Source organism: Lycorma delicatula, chromosome 5 (genome assembly GCF_047948215.1).
Source record: "Lycorma delicatula isolate Av1 chromosome 5, ASM4794821v1, whole genome shotgun sequence".
In the NCBI taxonomy this organism is placed as follows: Eukaryota; Metazoa; Arthropoda; class Insecta; order Hemiptera; family Fulgoridae; genus Lycorma; species Lycorma delicatula.
This window is the reverse complement of record NC_134459.1, coordinates 51,279,142-51,299,630: the sequence shown is the minus strand read 5'-3', so window position 1 is coordinate 51,299,630 and position 20,489 is coordinate 51,279,142. Positions and strand designations below refer to the sequence as shown.

Sequence of the window (20,489 nt, the reverse complement as noted above, 5' to 3'; positions counted from 1 at the left end):
AAATACAGGAAAAATTAATCTACCCGATAATAATATTATATTTTCATAAGGAAATATACAAAAAAAATCGTCCAAAATTAGTTTTTTAATTGTTAATGTCTAAAAAAAATTTTAATCTTCAGTTACTTATTTTAGAGCAATTTTACTCGCCTACAAGTAAAGTGTGATTTATGATAATTATGATGTTAAATATGTTAAGTATGAGATATCAATTATGTGTAATAACGGTCTGAAATCATTATTTATCGATAATAAACAGATGAAAGTAGATATAGTGGTGATAATCTGTATTATTTTAATTAGTGACTTCAATTAAAGGTACTTTAGAATTTTACAATAATGATTATTATTGTTAAGGAACGCACCAACAACTTTATCAGGTAAGAAAATATGAATTTAATTATTTGAATCGGTTCTGGTTACAGTAGATGAAAGCAAAACATGAAAAATATCTTTTAATAATACATAATTTTGATAAATTACAAATTTTCTAATAATTTTTTAGTATTAAAATGTTTCGAATTCTGAGAAAAAGCAATCTTGATTTACAAATAATCTTTTCAACATGCAGTCCGTCGTATTCTTTTTAACTGGTAAGTTACTATTTTCTTTAGATGTTAAATTATGAATATATTAAAAATCGTATAATGCCTGTATACTTGAATGAATGTACGCGTATGTACAAACATACGCTTGAAAGTCAAGAACTGCTTCTTGAAGAAAAATAAATTCTCGGAATTTACTTAGTTAAGAATTGATTTTTACTTGAAATTTACTTACTAATACGAAACAGTAAAAGAGCAATTAAATTAAAAATGCAATCCATCCTTAATCTTAGAAAATTTTCATTTAATTTATACTCTCCGGGTGCATTTTAACAAACAATTTATACCGGAGGGAGGTAAATTTTGAAACAGTTACCCCAAGGTTAACTAAGTTAGGAAAGGAAGTTTCCTTTCTTTCGGACGTAAAAAGAGGATTCCACTCTCTCCTTCAGGTTTTTGTATGATTTAAAAAGTGAAGATTTATTTTTACGATAAATTTTAGTCGATGAAATTAAAGCAAATAGTTACGAAAAAAATTATAACAGAAATCGTTTTGAAATTTGAAACGCTAATTATGAGGACAGTTTTTTCCCGATTTACTTGCAAAAGAAGATTTTAGTAAATAAATATTTTATTTGATTAACATACGTACGCGTTACACACATCGCTTGGATCGTAAAATATTTGTGGGGGCAAGATAACCCCCAATAAAATTACAAATTATTTTCGTACCAAATGATAATCGGAATCCAGACAAAAAGTCTCTTACTGGGTATTGAACAAGTTCTGGTTCCGAGAGAAACAACGAGCAGTTAAGCTTGGATTTTTTAATACAAATCAAAATATCCCTGTATTTAGACAGATGATTTCTTAAAACTCCAAAACCATAGGCCAGAGTCAATGTTCTTTTACCTCTGTGTTTACTGAACTTTAAGGAAAGTTAAGAGTAAATCTATCTACGTATTATCACGATATATTCAACGTTGAGCGAACAGTAAATTTTAAATCGACCGTATGTCATATTTAAATGCCTAATTTTACATGTAGTAATATTTACAATCGCTGAATATCAAGTTAACAGATATTTGCATGGTTCCCAATAACGAAACTAAGATCAATTAATTTTATTTTGATAATTCACCAACCAAAATCGGGTTAACTCATTAACGATTTAAAGAAAATTTTTATTTTCATAGGTAGCGGAAATTTAATTTTTCTCGTAATATAATCAACAAAATTCAGTTTGTAATAAAAATGTAAAACAAAGGTTATGGATTATTGTAGAAAAAAGGGGACAATAGTTGTTTATATTCCCCCATTTTTTTTACTCTATTGTGTGCGTTTTCCTTAGTGTTATTGCTTATGTTAATAGAGTTTTTGTCCCTTATTTTAATAAATCTGTAATATATACTTTTTCATTCGGTACTTCTTCAAACCCCGTGGTTAAATATTATTTTGTATCGATCACTCTGTTTCAGTTTCGATTTATTATTTTGAATATTTTGTAATCTTTTTATCTCTTTTTCCGTTAATTGTATCAAAGTGACAGGATCGAGATATTTCATTAGTGTATATGGATTTTATAAAAACGAGAGAAACGTCATTGAATATTTGCAGGGGTACAATACCATCCATAGTGCTAGGACATCCATATCGACATGGATCTAACTTAAAATGAATCATTTCATTTTCAACACTTTTTATATATTTACTAATTCGTTGAGTTAATAGAACTTTATTTTTAACAGCAAAAACAACAATTGTGTTACATTATACAAAATTTTAATAGTTCATTAGAAATACGATTGGAGAAGCCATTAATATAATTAATAATTAGAATCAAATCTGACAGAATTAAGGATACCATACTCTACGTGCGACGCATTTGAAGTAGATATATTGATGATATTTGAAGCATGCATTTCCTTGCAGGTATACACTTGTAACAAATGTTCGGGAAAGGATTTCAGTTATCGGCCACACCAAAAACTTCATTCCTCTCCTGTTTCCTGAGTAGCAGTATATATATATCTGTCATGCTGAATACCTTTGAGATATTTTAGATATTGTAGAAACAGGTTCTTAAGAGTTTTATCAGGAATAATGAAGAATGAAATCAGACACGTTGCAAGAGGCAACACATAGAGCATATAACCAAATAACATGATGAGAAATTTTTGATAATTGAGAAAAAATTGTGATCAGTCTTTAGTTTCTTCAGAAAATTTTACTACCACTTTTAAAAATGGAAATGACTTTATTGTATTTCAGATGAAATCGATTTGTTAATTAAGAAAATTAAAGGAATTACCGAGTTTCATGTTTGTAGGTGGTTTTATCATAAACTTCACTGAACATTTACATGATTTGTCAACAATTCTATCCGAATTCTCCTCTGACTACATTCACCTAAATTATTACTGCTGTGCAAGTACTCATTAGTAAATGAACTTCATATTTCCTTTATATTTTTAACAAATAAATAGTCAACATCCATAATCTGTTTGTAAAAGCATAGTCACTATTGTTGACTATGATGTTACCATTATTCTCTTTTAATCTACTTACCTAAAAATTCATAATTTTTCAAATAGTCATATAGTTTTTTAAATAGTTCAAACACATCACCTCTGTGTTTTATAAAAAAAACTGAAGCATAAGCCCATTAATATTTCAATCTGGGTCAAATATATGATCTTTGAACATCAGGATATGTTTAATGAAACTGAAAATTGTTTGTTTTTAAATAAACATAGCAAATTATTCAATTAACGTGAAAGATTATCACTGGACAACCCTTGTGTACAAACCCACCGGGTTGGTCTAGTGGTGAACGTGTCTTCACAAATCAGCTGATTTCGAAGTCGAGTGTTCTAACGTTCAAATCCTAGTAAAGTCAGTTACTTTTAAAAAGATTTGAATACTAAATCTTGGATACCGGTGTTCTTTGGTGGTTGAGTTTCAATTAACTACACATCTCAGAAACCTGATACTGTACAAGACTACACATCACTTACACTCATACATATCATCTTCATTCATACATATCAGAATAAAAACAGGGTTTCACCGTACACACAGAACAATTTTATTCTGATTTATTCAGTGAAGATATATTTTATTAAAACATTCCAGCAAAAAAATTTAAAAAATAAAAGCTTGTTTTGTAATTTTGACATAGGCTTCCTTCTGGGATACACACAGGATTTCAGGAATAGAATTATGCACAGAAGTTAACATTTAGTGTCTTTACATCAGAATCATATGTCAAAAAATGTTTATTGTTTATCAACCCTTAAAATATTTTAATAATACTTAGAGTACATTTTTAAGTATTTCAATGAAAAGAAGTATTTTACTAATAAATTTATAATGGTGCCCACATTATTCTTTAATCATTATTAAAGAATCCATTTAATTTTGTGTAATTTTATATTTTTTAACGCTGTTTAGTTATAAAAAAAATTAGAATTATTTTATTATGGGCAAATTGATATCTTGTTTTTTAAATGCAATTAAAAATAACAAAACTACAGTAGAAATCATTAAGAGTAGATTACTTGAGTCACGAGTCATTTCTCATTTTCTCCATTAAGAAACAAAAAAAAGAAAAAGAAATTTAAGTTTTATTATTTAAAAATAATTTACAAGTAATAAATAACAGAATAATAATGAAAATAATAACGTTGAAAAATAAAATCATTGATTAGGTGAAAACAAAACCATATGATTTTAATTTTAATTTTCACAAGTAATAATAAAGTTCATATGAGGTTCAAATTCAAGTAAAGGTTAGTTAATTTTATACATATCTAAATACTAGTCAGTGGATACCGATGTTCTTTGGTGGTTGGAATTCAATTGACCACTCATATCGGGAATGGTCGGCCTGAGTCACATTGGAAAATGTGAATCGGCAACACATTGGAAATAATTATTTTTCAATCAAAAACAGATGTAATTGCTTTCCCATATTAACTGTCACAGAAATGTATATATGCAGTAATTTAATGAATATATAAATACAAATTTAATTTATACAAATGTATGTTGTAGATTTTTAATTTGTAACTTAAGCTTGTTTTTTTTTTTAAGTATAGAATGTTCTAATTTGTACTATTTTTTCTGTTACAGTGATTATGTGTGTTTTACTTGGAGTATGGCTAATGGCATCTTCTACAGAAGCAAATCCACTACTAGGTATAGGTGTCACTGCTGAAATAGATCTTGGTGATATTGGTTTAACCCTAGGCGTTGATGTGTAATAAAGAAATAATTAATTTCATGTAGAGATATTGCCAGCATTACTTTCTAGATTTAAATTTAAAAAAAGGATCATGAGGTAATATTACTTCTGGTGTTAAATTTTCTTCAGGTGTAGGTGTTTGGTGTAATTATTGATTAGTAATCACTATGTATCAAATATTAATACAATAAACATGTCATTTTTATTCACCTAAAATCTAATGTTAAATTATTCCTTTACCTTGCAAATTAGTTTTAGATGATATAGAGGGTTAGCCACCCACACACCTTCCCATGCAGACATACTCAAAAACACTGTTTGATATAAATCAAATATTATTTATTATACATAACCCATGACCCCGTTATTATATTATTTTTATTTTTCTTATAAATATGACTTGCAAGAAATGATACAGGCTTATCAAAAAGTAAATATGTACATCTTCATATTTATATTACAAACAAAATGGAAAAAATGGATCAACAGGAAAATAACCATTAATAATATAAATAGATTTGATTCTACCCCATCTACAATGTTACCTTAATCAAAAGTAAAAAGGAAAATAATTTAAATGAAAAAGGTGCAAAATTTATGGACAAAAAATTAGGGTAGTGAGTTAAATAAATAATTATTTATAGGAAGTTGGTAATTAGTGTTCACAGTAGGTAAATATGCAATCTAGCTTATCTCTTATCACTTGTGCAGTAAAATTAACTTTCTAGTAGCAGCACAACTTGTTCTTTATTAATCAACGATTGGTTAGTTCATCAGTAAGCTGAGAATAGGATGAAAAACGAACTTTTAGAGAAATTAATAATTTGCTTGTAACTTGGCCGATTAACATACACAAAAACACTGAGGTTATTCCAAGTAAATTACTGGATGAGAAACCGGATTCATAAGCTAAACAGTGATATTCATGATTTACAGAAGTTGAATGAAATAGTTCAAGAAAACTTGAATTTGAAAAAGAGGTAGAAAAACGAGTAAAATTCTGTGCTGATTAGGAAAACTGTATATCTGGAAGATCTTGTATGCAGAGAAATAATCTTAAAGATCTCATATATTTGACGAATGCTGACTTCCGTTGTGTTGTTAAGGGTTGTATGTGAATGAACTGAATAGTCCGAACATTATTAATATAAATTTTAAACATTTGTCATGTGCAAAAAAGACAAAATTCCATTAATTACTCACCTACCTCCTGGATGAAGTAAACTAAAAAAAATTCTGGAAAACTAAGAGTTTGGTTGTCGTCTGTTATACTCTCCCCATTTTTGTGTAAAACTTCACCAGTATTTCGGTAAAAATATTTAAAATATTATATGAGTGTTACTTTACATTTAAAAAATGTAATTAAAAAAATGAGAATTACAAATTAATTAAAACTGATACCGAGATTATACTTGAAATACTTCCTTTGAATACTTGCACATGAACGCAGATATTTATTGCTGTAATATCTTTCACAGTTACTTGAAACACATTGCTACTTGAAACACATTTTGCTTCATGCCACAAAATGGCATAGCCCTTCGAACACACACTTCTTCTGAGGAACTCTTATAAGCTGTTTGTTAAAAACTTATGATACTAATATTTTTCCATAAAAGAAATTTGTTGTTTTAATTTAAATAAATTGAGGACAACATCTCTTGTTAATATTATCACCAAATAATAGTTAAGTTAAGTCACCAAATAAAAATAAGTTAGAAAGAAAATAAAGCACCACCTTACAGAATGCTAGACTTTGTAGATCAGAAGCAAATGCCACACAGTTAAACACTTACATATGACAACCAAGTGATGACTTGTGTGACCATTAGGAATGAATTGATCAAAAAGTTGTATCATATCCTAAACCAGTATATAACTTCATCATATCTATCACCTCAAATAACTGATGAATTCCTAGTGTCTTAAACCTCATGCATTTCATTTTTATGGAGTATTTAAAATTCAGGTTTTTTCTCTCAGTTACAAACAGTTCTTGCTACTTGAATATTTTTTATTCGTTAATATTTGTATTAGTTTTTAATCACAACAAACCCACTACATTCAATGTGTTCAATTATATATTTTAATCAATATTTGTATTCTCTTAGTTTCTTTAACCTAAATGTAATTCTACAGCCACAAAAATTAACCTGAGATACAATGATATTATTGTATATTATTGAGTGTCGGAGTCGGAGTGTCGGAGTCGGGGGTACGTAAATGGTATTTCTCCGCAACACTGTAAAAGAAAAAAAAAAAAAAGTCAGTAGAAATACTACAGTTCTTAAACTTCTCATTTTATGGTTGTCTTCCAATGAAAAAAAATAAACTGTACAGGTAAGTGAACTTTCACTTACCTATCATTCAGTTTACAATAAGGTGGAGATGTATTTAATACCCGATACTAATACATTGATGGTAATGAGAGATTTGATGTACTGATACACAGTAATTCATCCGTTAACAAAATCTGAGCATAATTGTACAAACTATAACTGTAGATAAAACTAATCTTTGTAACTGCTCTTTATATAAACAACACATTAATAATTGGTGAAAATATTCATTAAAAAACATGGAAAGAGACTAATCCATAAACTTAAAAAAAAAGATTCCATTTTTCATGAATGAAAAGAACCATTCCAGAGATATCTGTCTACTTTAGGATTATTTTAGAGAAATGGTCATTTTAGAGTTGGCAATAAGTTTTTGAGTGTCATACATTCAATGAACCCATCAATTATGAAAGTGATGCGTTTGAGGGTTAAACGTTTCCAAATCTTTCGGACCAATTTTTCAAGGAGTTTAAATGGTCCTAACTTTGTAAAAACGTTTTCTCACTCATTAGAGGCTCAAAGCTAAATAGACTAAATTAGGTGGGAGTGCACAAAAGCCTAAGGCTGAAGAGCCTTAGAGAATATCCTCACCCCCTCATCAGTAAATAAATAAAATATTTCTACCTAAATAATAAAGAGTTTCTAATACATAATAGTAGAAGCTACTATTTTATATTAATATATGTTGCAATTGGTATTGGAGTAGCTCAAAATATTAGAAATCTCCTTCTCATAAGGAAGGTTCTCAATCCTGACAGGTTTTTTGAAATATAACTTATCATATAAACAAATATTCTTAGACAAAGAAAATGAAATATAACACATAGCATTGAAATATATGTAGATAGCAAGTAAATAAAATGTACTTAGAAAGGTTATATTTCATTAAACAGGTTAAATGAAAAATGGAGTCGACTGGGAGTTTTGGTTGCGTTAAGATTTGTTCTTATCGTTGTGTATGGCTTTTGAATTTTGATTACCTTTTACGGTTTTTGGTTTGTATGTTAACAATTGTGGTGGATAATTTACTGGATGTTTTTTTATATATTGCATGATTTTGGATGACTTTTTACAGTGATTTTGAGTTTTTGTTGATTTATTGTCTGTTGGCAATAAGGGTTAAATTTGCTTGGTAATACTGTTTTTTTGTGTGTGTATTTGGAAGTAGAAAATAAGAATTATTTCTTATTGAATAATCTTATCTAATTGAATAATAACTTATCAAAGTGATAACAGTGAAACATTTTAGAGATACATTAATTTTAATTGTAAACAAAATAGCAGGTGGTTATCTTTCTGATAACAGACTGGTATTTCACTTAGATGAACTATTGCATAGCTTGTGCCTAAAGCTATTGTGCTTAGTAATTTTTTCAATAAATTACTTAGAATTTAAAGTTGTCAAACTTCCATCTATCTTCTGGAGCCAAAGGAATTCAAAGAATATGAATGAAAACCCATTTAAACCTGGGAAGGTACTGGATCATCCTCCAGTGAGAGGAGAAGTGTCGACCAGCAAGGAGAGTGCAGAGGTTGCATCGGAAGTCACATTACCGTTGGCCATGGAGGCTATGCCAATAGTGGATACTGGTGATAACAGGCCTAGAGAAGACCAGAAGAGGCGGCGTCATCCTATTACTGAGAAGAAAGAGACCTAGACAAGGAGATAGTAGAGTGGATCTGTAAATTGGAGACTGCAGCACAAACTCTGCACATGTCAATTGATAAAAATACAATGAGGGAACTTAAACAAGTTGAATTAGATGTGTATAATATAGTCAAGCAGTTAGTTGGAGTTAAGAAGTTCTTGTCTAACAGATCAATGGAGATAAGCACTCAGGAAACTGCAACACAGACTGATTCTAAGTCAGATAATGATGAGATTTTATAGCAGCTTGACAGTGGAGTAGAGGATGATGAGGTGGTGGGTCTGATAGTTAAACGCTGGCATAGAGTTATGTGGAAGATAACAGGGATTCCTGTTATGATGGTGTGGATAAGAACATAGCGATTGGGGTCGATCTGGTGTTTCTCGATAACCCTTCTACATTGTCGTTCTTAGAAGGATTCCTGACATTAGAAGCATAACAGAACAGGGCAGATTGAAAGAGGGACAGCTGCATTTAATTTGCAGATGAAGGTTCACATTGGTGAAAAAATTGAGATGGAATTTCACATGGTGTTTGTGGTGGTGATTGACTCCACACAGAGCGACAATAAGATAGCTGAGGATTGGAAAGGCGGCATTGGTCAAATATTTGAATTATCAAACAACAAGACCGTTTTTGGGGCTTCAGGTTGTAGAACTCGGTACTTACTGAAGAAGTTACTGGAGTATGCCGGTAGGAAGAAGTTTTTAAAGATAGAGGTGTTTCTCAATCAAGGAGTAGACCTTGCAAAATCATCTGAACGTGTTCAGGGCACACCATCAAAGACTGTAGCGATAACAGCTGAAAATAAAACCTATGGTGAGTTGGTAAAACAAGTGAAGGATGAAGTAGATGCTTAGCTTCCAGAGATATTGTCACTAAGGAAGGGCCAAGCAGGTGAAGTGCTCATCAAGGTGTAAGACAATGGACAGGTGCAAAGAATCTACAGAGAAAGATAGTTGACCGAGGTATTTTTTTTTATATTTTGCCCATTTTATATTTATTTTATATATATATTTTATGAAAAATGATATGTATGTTTTGGTTTCAGTAAATAAATTAATATTTGTTTCTAAGAATTCATACAATATAAATACTTTTAAGAATTTTCTTGTATCAGAGTTTGAAATGAAAGATCTGACTACTTATAATTAGAAATTCAAGTACCTAAGAATATAGTTTGAAAGAAATGTTGATTTTTTTATACATTTCTCAATCAGAATTGATTCAAAATATTTTAAAAAGATTTCACATTGAATTAGATTTATTCGTATTATATGAAAATGAAGATAATATATGTGATACATTACATCACAAATTAATAGGATGATTTATGTACATTAAGTTGGATAGTAAACCTGATCTTACATTTACAGTAACTTATTATAGTCAATTTCAAAATTATTACACATCCACACATTGGAAACATTTAAAACTTTGATATCTAAAACACACTTTTTAAAAAAATTTAAGCAAATGGTAATTCATTAATACATCATTTAAGATAATTTGCTTATTTTGAACATGATTTTGCCTATTAGAAAAAGAATAAAAAAGCACGAGTGGATTTATAATAAAAGTGAATGAAATTATTTTATTTTGTAAGTCAAGAAACAATTGTGACAATTTCAAGTACAGAAGCAGAATATGAAGCTCTGTCAAAATGTGTAACAAACCTGTTTTCATTAAACACTTAACAGAAGAATTACTTAAAACATTAGTAGCTATATTAAACTTATTTTAATGTAATCAAACATGTTTAAAGATAACTTTTGAATGTTTTGACAAAACATTTGTAGCACATTGATGAGATATTTGATTTTGTGGGACAACACAATGCAGAGAAACAGGGCGCACTGTTGCTGGTCAGAATGCTGTTCCAGGACTACTTTTAGAGAACAATAAAAAATTGTCTTTCATATAAAATTTGTTTTAATTTAAAGTCTATGTTGGGTAAAGTTAACAAAAAATAAAAGAACACACAGCTCGTATTTGCCAAAAGAAATTGGACTTTAATTAGAAGGAAAACAAATGAACTTATGTTAACTCATAACCTTAAAAAATTAAATGAAATTATGAAATAAACATAACTTAATTCTATATAAGAAATATCAGCTGAAATCAGCGTATCAATAATAATAATATTAAATGAGAAAATACATGAGTATACATTTTACAAGTACACATTTTGAAAATCTACAATTTAACAAAGCCTGAAAACAAGAGAACATAAAGCACGTCATTTACAATTCTTAGAAAAACAAAACATCAATAAACATAGTATGACTGGAAAACTATTGCATTACTGACATATGCTGTAATATTGAAAAATTAGCAATGAACAAATGTCATTAACTTAGAAAAATAAATTACAGTAAATCTCATTATTGGCACTGGCCTTTCCTGATTTATGAGCAACAAACTTATCATTAAATAATTAAAACTAGCAATTCTAGTTTATTGTAGAAAAAGAAGCCACGATAATCTTCTAGTACAAAAAGAGTTAATTACAATTATCAAATTGAAATAAGTAAACATATAAATAGAGTTCATTTTAGTAGTAAGCTTTCTTGAAAATATAAAATTACAAAGAAGTCCAAAAACATAACTTCACATCAGGAGTAATTTTCTTTAGGTTAATTTAAGAGAAGTAATATGAATACAGTTCATGAGTAGATAAGAATTAATCTCGGCGATTAACAAGTTAAATTAGATTAAATGATAAAGTTAATTGCCATAAAAACAAATTGTAATAAATAAGCACGTAAAATATGTTGCACATGACATAATAACATAACAGTATCTAAGCCACTTCGTGACTGCACTTAAGTGAACAAATGGTTTTTTAAACCAAACTTGAGATTGAAATGCGTAATGTACGATTAACTAAATGTTTCACCAATTTTACTAATAGCGTAACTGTTTACTATAAATAATAATGAAGGATTTGAACATCCCTTAATAACACACGAATATTGGTAAAAAATGAACTCGTGAAATTAAAGTGCACATATACATACAGTTTATCCTTGGTGTAGTCTGTAATGGCGAGTCAAAAATAACAGAGGTAACAATTTGTGATTGGAAGTTGAGTAATTACGTAGCATCTCAGATTTGTAGTAATTAGTTTGGAAAGAATAGTGCATCGATGAAAATGTAATCAGCAGCTGGAGAAGATTCGGCGTCGATAGAATTGGCAGTTTGTAGTGATTGGCATACATTTAACAGTGACGTAATATACTGAATTGGAAGATTAACTTAACAAAGAAACCAGGCAAAACAAAACATAGAGATCGGTGAAATCACAAAACACTGGCGAGTAGAACTACAGAATATTTCAACAGAGAAATACCGCAACGTTTATAAGAGTATGAAGACGACGAAAGTATTAACATTATACGAGAGAGAGAGAGAACATGTTCCGAAGCCTGCTCTGGAGGACCAGGATCCGCACAACGTTAAAGTCAGGACTAGAATGAACAAAGCTGGCGTGGTGAGAAGTAGGGGAAGCGAACAAAGCAATGGATAGAAGAGAGTGTGTGTGTGTTGACAAGAGTAGTGTCTAAGGGTTAGTATGAGAACGATTAGAGAAAACGTATGGAATTCGGGAACGAAGCAAAACAAAAATAATTTACAAGCAACCAGACCACTAAAGAATTACGTAAGATTGATAAAATAATTTCTGAATACGCAAGTTGAAGAAATGACATCAGGGCAGACAAAGAGAAATAGACTTCTAGGAACTATGACAATATAGAAATTGGTGAGAAAAAAAAAACACTAAGACTAATAATATATATATATTAAGACTAAACAGCAATAAATAATGTGAGATATGAAATACGTTGACACCAATATGATGATGCAACAGTAAGTCAAACTGGCACCGAGAGAAATTGATATCGAAAACAAACCCAAACAACCTATTAAAGTACACATAAGATAAGCCTTACAAAAATGTAAAATAAATTTACCAAGCCTGTAAACTACAAGACTCGATCATAACCTTGAATTTATTGGAATAAACGCAACTTTACGCAATAAAACTAAGCCTAGTTTTATTTTAGCATAAGAATTCATTTTCATCATATTTATTCAGAGATATTATCAGCTACCTTAAATGGTGTGTGACAAAGGAGTATTGTTGCTTAAATATATGTAGCCAAACTGTGACAAAATAAGTTGCTTAAAAGTCTAATACATAGAAAAAAGTAAAATATTATTTTACCTGTGCTTGTGGACCACATTATTGCAAGGTGCTATAATATGAAATCAAACGTTTCTATATTGGAAAATTTACAAATGAATTCCTGAAGATAAAATAATATCGCTTCATTACACATCAATTTATAAACAAATTGTTTATTAATAATTTGCATATAAATTGACAAAAGTTCTTTCATGAAAAAAAATTATTTTTTTTTTTGAGAAAAACATGAAGTGAATGAATATAGAATTATGTAATGTTATTTATATTAATGTATTACAAATCTGAATGTTATGTTATATAAGCCAATTTCTTTTTACTAAATATGCTACTGTGAGTTAACAGAATTGAGGGGAATGTTGAAATATTATAGAATCCAATAATTCTGTTTTTTTAAGCAAGATATTAACCAACAGAGAGAATTACTTGATTATACAGAAATGTTTATTTGACTTCAGCTGAACTCTTTTATATTTTTATTACTGTAAGTTAGTTGTGTAGTACTCAATATAAAATATATATAAGCAATTTATTTACCATTAATTGAAGACTTTAATATTACTATTACATTAGGAAATGCACCAGCCATATGTTCAAAAGTGAAGGTGTTTCAGCTTTTATGAAGGATAAGATTAAAGATGAAAATTAATAATATACTCTGTTAAAGAAAGTAATCTTAAAATCTCTCTTAATACAATATCATCATTCTAATTTTCAGGTATTCTACAGTAATCTACAACCCTGCAAAAAATAATACTTTTACCAATTGTGGTGGAATATTGAATCACTATTTATTTTCTTACAACAAATCATGTATCGTTTTGTACACATCAGACAATGTTTATAAAGCAGTCAGCATTTTAAAAATCGAAGTTAAGAGTTCTAAGGTTCAAATCCTAGTAAAGGCAGTTACTTTTATATGAATTTGAATATTGGATCATGTATATCGGTGTTCTTTGGTGGTTAGGTATCAATTAACCACATATCTCAGAAATGATCAACCTGAGATTGAAAAAACAGCAATTCATTAACATTCATAAATATCATATCAATATCTCTGAAGTAATACCTTACAGTATTTGCAGAGGCTAAACAGAAAAAGAAGAAATCTTAAACTACTGCTGAGTCTATCACATGACCAAGAGGATATAATTTCCCTGTAATAGCAACTATTTGTTATGTGAATTTGAACAAGATATTATATTTTAAAAATTAAATTCATTACAATAGTTGTCTGGGTTTTAGAACATATAATTCACTAATTTACATCAATTTTTCTCATTCAGATGCACAATTACTACATTGTTACCAAGTACTCTGCATACAAAACATTTGCATCTTATCTCTCCCAAAATTCCCCTAAAAATGCATGTCACTGAATAATTAAAAGAAATGTTGGCTTTCATCTGTACGAGTCATAATTCAAATGAAGCTGTGCTGTTCTAGAGAAGATTTCAAGGTAATATGCATTGCACTCATTTTTAAATTTATCTTATCCTTCCAGGTTTCAATTTAATCTCTAATAAGGTCCACCCCACTGTAACCAAATTAATGCTGTTTGGCTTCCATCTTATTCTAGAATACAAATTTACTAACCATTATTCTTTCGGTGGCTCATTATCAAACTAAGTGACTAAGACCAGTCAACCAACATAAACCTTTCATTCAACCAATACCCTTTTTTGTTGAAAGAAAAAACAATTGTGGTGGTGCTATACCAATATTATACATTTAATTTCTACATACCTAAAATCTACTTCTTTTAGATTTTCTGGAGTAGTTTATTGTCGGTACATTAGTCTTGAGATTCCAGCAGCAGTCAGCCAGCATTCTTTGGTTCCATTTTCCCTGGTAGCATGTGTCCATGGTAAATATGAACTGTGAAAGCGTTCTTCATGTACGTCACTCATAGTATTTAGATTGGTAGGGAAAAATTCAGATGGAAATGTAAGTAGTGGATCTTTAGTAATCTAGGTAGAAGTAAGGCTCCTGGATTTGTGTGTGCTGGAAGACGGGGACTGTGAAATTATTGTTTAAAAATGGCAATAACGATCTCACTCATTAGTTCATTAGATAGGCCTTTGACATTACTGGTTGAGATTGCTCGGTTTACTAATAGATAATCGGTACAGGTTTCATCCCAGAAAAGGTACTGAAATGCCATACTTTGTATGATTAATGTGGTAACCTCCAGTCAGGAGGAATATGTGCTGGGAATTTTCCTAGACAGTTCTGGGGCATTTAATTACCTATGTTGGCCTTCTTGCTATATACCAATTACAGAAGAGAGATTGTACCGTGAGTGAGTTGCAGGTTATGCAGAGTTATTTCAGTCACCTGGATGTGCTGCTCTGCAAGGACACTATAAAGTGGGGAAAACACTGTCCAAGAGTTGTCTGCAGGACAGTGTGTTGGGTCCCTTATTGTGGGTGATGAAGTTTCAATCACTTCTACGGTTAAGGTTGTTGAGCGGGAGTCACATCGTTACTTATGCTGACAGTGGGCTTCTGCTGGTAGAAGGGTGTTTGCGGGGAGGGGGGGATTGAATTCCGCGCCACTCAAGCATGAAGGATACTCGTGATATGGTGATCATCAACATAAGATGATGTTTATCCTGGAAAAGACCACGATGATTCTCCTACGATGATTCGTGAGGCGACGAGTCCATAGTTATCAAGCCAACGAACGTATTAGATATGTTAAGGTAATGCTGCTACCTAGTGTGTTGGAATATTGAATCACTATTTATTTTTTACAACAAATCATGTACAAAGTACACATCACACAATGCTTGTGAAACATTCAGTATTTGAAAAAAAAGTCGAAAGTACCGAGTCATTCAAGCATGCAGAATGGTCGAGTTATCGGGTCATCGCCATAAGATGACATTTAGCCTGGAGAAGATCACGCTGATACTCCTCAAATACCGTCTGGCTGTGAGGCGGCGAGTCCGCGTATGGATATCAGGCCAACGTTTTAGAAATGTTCAGGTTGAAAAGTACCTCGGTTGTTTCTTGATGAGAAATTGCAGTTTTCAGAAGCACCTTCCATACGTCGCGTGGAAAGCCTGTAATGCCTTCTTCAGAATTCGACGTGTGGTCAATCCTAATTGAGGTCTTAATTTTTATACTATGAGTATCTTGTATAAGGATGTCTGTGAGGCAATTATGCTATATTCGCCGCTTCTTTGGCGGATAGACTAAAATTTAAAAGCTATCGGGATAAATTGTTACGGGAAGTTTCGGGATACAGTGTTATCGGCTCAACAACTTTTATTGATAACAATAATGGGGATTAGTATATAATCTCGGGGAGGCGATCTTGGAAATCCCAGACGTGATACCGATAGACTTGATTGCGTTTTAGAGGGAACAGTGTTATGTTACTAAGAAGTCAGATGAATTGTCTTCGGAGAAAATAAAGGAGACAGAACATGCTGTCATCCCTGTGGCAGGCCAGATGGGATGAGACAGAGTGTGGGAGTTATATGCATGATCTTTTTCCTAATGTTGTTGATTTGCGAAACGCATCTCGGGTACACCCAAACAAGTATGTGACGGAATTTCTGTCAGGGTATGGCGCTTTTCGGGACAGACTACAGAAATTTGGCTTGGCGAACTCGGGTATGTGACCGCAATGTGGATGATTGGATAATGCTTATCATGTAATGTATGGATGTGCTGCGTATAATTAAATGCGCACGGGGACCATTTGTCCGGTTGGTATTATCGGGTTGACATTTCATCTACGTCTTAATTGGAAAAGCCAGGCCGAATGGGTGATCGTAGAAAGTTTTGTTACATATTTGGCGAAAGAAAGGATCGCTGATGGGGTGTCATGTTCCGCTTGAACTTTCCTTCTATGTGATTATGGGTGTTTATGAGTCTACGTGTACATTAGGCTCGCGAAACCACGGCCTCCTCAAGTAATTTGTCAGCGACAAAAACTACTTCATCGCCCGATGAAGCACGCCAACAGATTTATCTTGTCAATGAAAACATCGGTAACGATGCTGCTGAAAACCAGGGATTTCAAGAAGATCCCATTACATTTAACATACCTAATACTGAAGAAAAGACAGATGTTCGAAATGAAACAAATAATTTAAGACCAGGAACGGCAAGTATTGAAAGCGCAGATATTTTGATGAAAAGAGAAGAAGCGATGGAGATTCAGGTTAACGCTAAATACAGTGAGAGAATGATCAATATGGAGCAGAGAAAAATTAAGGTTTTAGATGTCTTTACTTAGCCCAAAGCTGAAAATGACGATGAGTTGTTTTTCCAACGAGGTATCTTTGAAAAATACTGGACAACATGAAACTGTCGTTCAGGAACCGTGTTCAAAATGTTTTGGAGCAATTTGCGTACAATTCTGGATCTTCCAATTATGAGCTGCGTTTAAATAAGATGCCAACCGCACCTCTAACATCGTACGCTTAAAGCGCATCATCTTTGAATATCATACTATCCTCGGACTTATCTGCATCATCTCCCCCTCACAAGCATAATTATCTAAACTATGGGGTTTTACAGCACCACAAGTTACACAAAACTCTCCAAAAATCCCCGTAACTCTTAAAGCCAATATCGGCTTCCCAATTGGGGTTGCTAAGAACTGGCAAACTTAAAATCAGGAGAGACAGCAAATAGCTCTCCGTTTAGAAAGATTTGTGGTATAAAAGCGTCCCGCTGCTGAGAAAAGACTACACTTTTTTTTTTCTCAAGTGAAAATGTGAAACTGGTAAAAATGGACGAAGCTTCAAAGCGTGATTGTTATCATCTGTTATGTTAAAACGTGATTGTTGTGACATTGTTCTTTAGTAGTCTCTCTGCTGTGGCTGTTGAACAGGATGTAATATATTTAGCAAAATCGTCAACTAATAAAGAACATGAAACAGGTGGCTGCACACATTCAGAGGTGCTTAGAAGGGTGTTTAGAATACTACGTCGCCAGGTCTTGTCGTACGCCTTACTGATATCAAAGAAGATAGCTAGGGTGAGGTGCTGGCGGAGTATGAAAGCGTTTTTTGAATAGTTGCTTCCAGTGACACTAAATGGTCAATGGAAGATCTTCCTTAGCGGAAACCACACTGCGGTAGAGATATGAGATAACACGCCATGGTTCTCTAAGTACAATGTAAGCCTACGGTTCACCATTCCATCAGTTTGCATAAAACGCTCGTCAAAGAGATAGGACGGTACCTAAATGGGCTTGCTTTGTCTTTACCAGGTTTAAGTGCTGGAAAGACACTGGTTCTGCCCACATCGGATGGAAGACTTGTGAGTAGAATAAACCATTATAAATAAACAATAGGGGTTGTAGCGCCGAATAAGGAAGCTGCGAGAGCATAATGAGACGAATGTTGACAGGTTCAGGGGGAGGTGTCTCGTGAGTTTTTAAGTACGCGAGTGTGACAAATCGTTGAATGAAAATGGAGGGTTTAATTCACCAGCCGATTACCAACGTTTAACGAAATACTTCAGTCTGTATCTTATACCTCTGAAATTCATAAGTGTAAGACGAAGTGAGAGACATTGAACGGTAACAATCTGTCAAGTATCACCTTCATGAATAAGTTCGAGAATAGATTATTTCGATGATCCGCAAATTGCACGGAGTTTTTTCCACACAGTAGACGTGGAGTAATGCGTGAGATAGTGTCCACGTATTTCGTTCATGATTTCCTATTTGCGTCAAAGTATACCTGGCGCTCTAGCCTTACGGTATAAATTTAGATGTCCATTTGTAGGCCTGCTGTTAAATTTGCGTAGTACCTGCCGTCGTTTGCTAATAGCGTTTCGGAAATCATCGTTCCACCAAGGAACGGAAGGACGTGTATGGTTTCCCGATGTTTATGGGATATATCTATTAGCATTTTCAAGTATCACGGACATAAATGATAAGTTGATTAAGGATACCATCGTCACACTCTGGTATGAAAGATTTATGGTAACTGTCCCAATCTGCGTTTTCAACAATCCATCTCCATGGAATTTTCTTCAGCTCGCACTCAACCACCAAATGCAATAATAATTGGCCTGTGGTCACTGCCGTGAAAGTCGTCAAAAACAGACCAATTAAGACGAGGGAGTAAACTCGGTGGGTATAAGGAGCGGTCGATGTTGGACAATGTACTAGATGGTAAGACATGAATGTATGGCCCATCATTCAGTAGATAAAGGTCCAATTCTTGTCCCACTCTGTTTATCATATTTCCTCGAGAGAAACAAAAGATGTACCCCATGAAACATAGTGGGCATTAAAATCTCCTACTATTAACGATGGCGATAGAAACTGTAAGAGAAGAGTTTATATATCTACAGCATTCAACTCAGAGTTCGGTGAGAGATACAAATTGCAGAAAAGCAATTTAAAGGGAACAGAGATTTTTATAGCAACAGTAGGAATGAGGATAGCAAGTGATATCCTTGTAGTCAACGCCATATTCCGCATGAAAATAGCAACTCCACCACTCGCTCTGCTGTCCACGAGACAGTCGTACCTCTCACAGAAATAGCCACTGAGTGTTACTGCATCTTGCTGTAGTTGGTGCGTGTCTTGGAAGCACGTTATTATTAATGGTTCATGTGCGCGAATCAACACACTGACATCTGCAATGCGGGACCGAATACCTCTAACGTTCGACTGAATAATGCTCATAAATAAACGTAATTGTAGATACAGAAATACAGATAAATGTGTAAAAAAATCTGTTTTAGGTGATCATCAGGTTTCTCTTTTTCGAATTTTTGATTTTAAAAATCTCCGATGTCCTAGGGTCGAGTAGTACATCAACCATATCGTCCAGTATCCGAGTAGATTGAGGGGATAATTATGAAAAATGGGAAGTCGGAAACAGCACCTCAGAGAGGGTGGCATCCCTTAACAAGGAACTTATTAGATGGCTTATTTCCAGCTGTATTTACTATTGTCCGTACAGGTAAAACCTTGAGGACAGGAATCTTAAGAGAGAACCCGTTTGCGGTAGTTTCACTAGCTGCAACTACCGACTCCTTATTCATCTTTGTTAGCACTGAAATTGTTGCAGTAAGTGAAGCAACTGTTCAAATAACATCTAACAAGTTTTTTCAGCTAATTAAGGTGTCCGTACTTTTGGATACCTGCATTTACAGGGGCTTTACTTGATGTCGCGGCAGCGAAAGAGACATCGGGTTTAATCAGGTTACGAGAACTAAGCATCTTTTTATATTCTCTTCGGGCGGCTGGGAAAGAAACGTTTTGCTCGTTGTAGATTTTTAGTGTTGCCTTCTCTTCTTTAAAAACTGGGCAACCTCGTGCACGAGCTGAATGTGTTCCACCAGAGTTAGCACATTTTTCTTCTTCCTAGAATTTAGTGTCTTTGTGACCTTATTTGACACGTCGAGTGCAAATTACAGTTTTTGAACAAGATGTTGTGGTATGGCTATACCTTTGGCTTAGGAAACATCGTCGTGGGTTGAAGATGAAACGGTGTACCCGAACCGACAGGTAACTCGCTTT

General features: G+C 32.6%; 2 long non-coding RNA genes across 2 annotated transcripts; one reads left to right on the top strand and one right to left on the bottom strand.

Annotated features, from left to right (window-relative positions):
* The first annotated feature begins 483 nt into the window (after nt 1-483).
* LOC142324949 (uncharacterized) lies at nt 484-5,007 on the top strand. Its single transcript, XR_012756458.1, has 2 exons — nt 484-593; nt 4,680-5,007. It is a non-coding gene; the product is annotated as an uncharacterized LOC142324949 (long non-coding RNA).
* On the bottom strand, nt 4,154-12,309 carry LOC142324948 (uncharacterized). Its single transcript, XR_012756457.1, has 2 exons — nt 11,800-12,309; nt 4,154-7,033 (listed from the first exon to the last, which is right to left on the bottom strand). It is a non-coding gene; the product is annotated as an uncharacterized LOC142324948 (long non-coding RNA).
* Between the last annotated feature and the right edge of the window lie 8,180 nt (nt 12,310-20,489).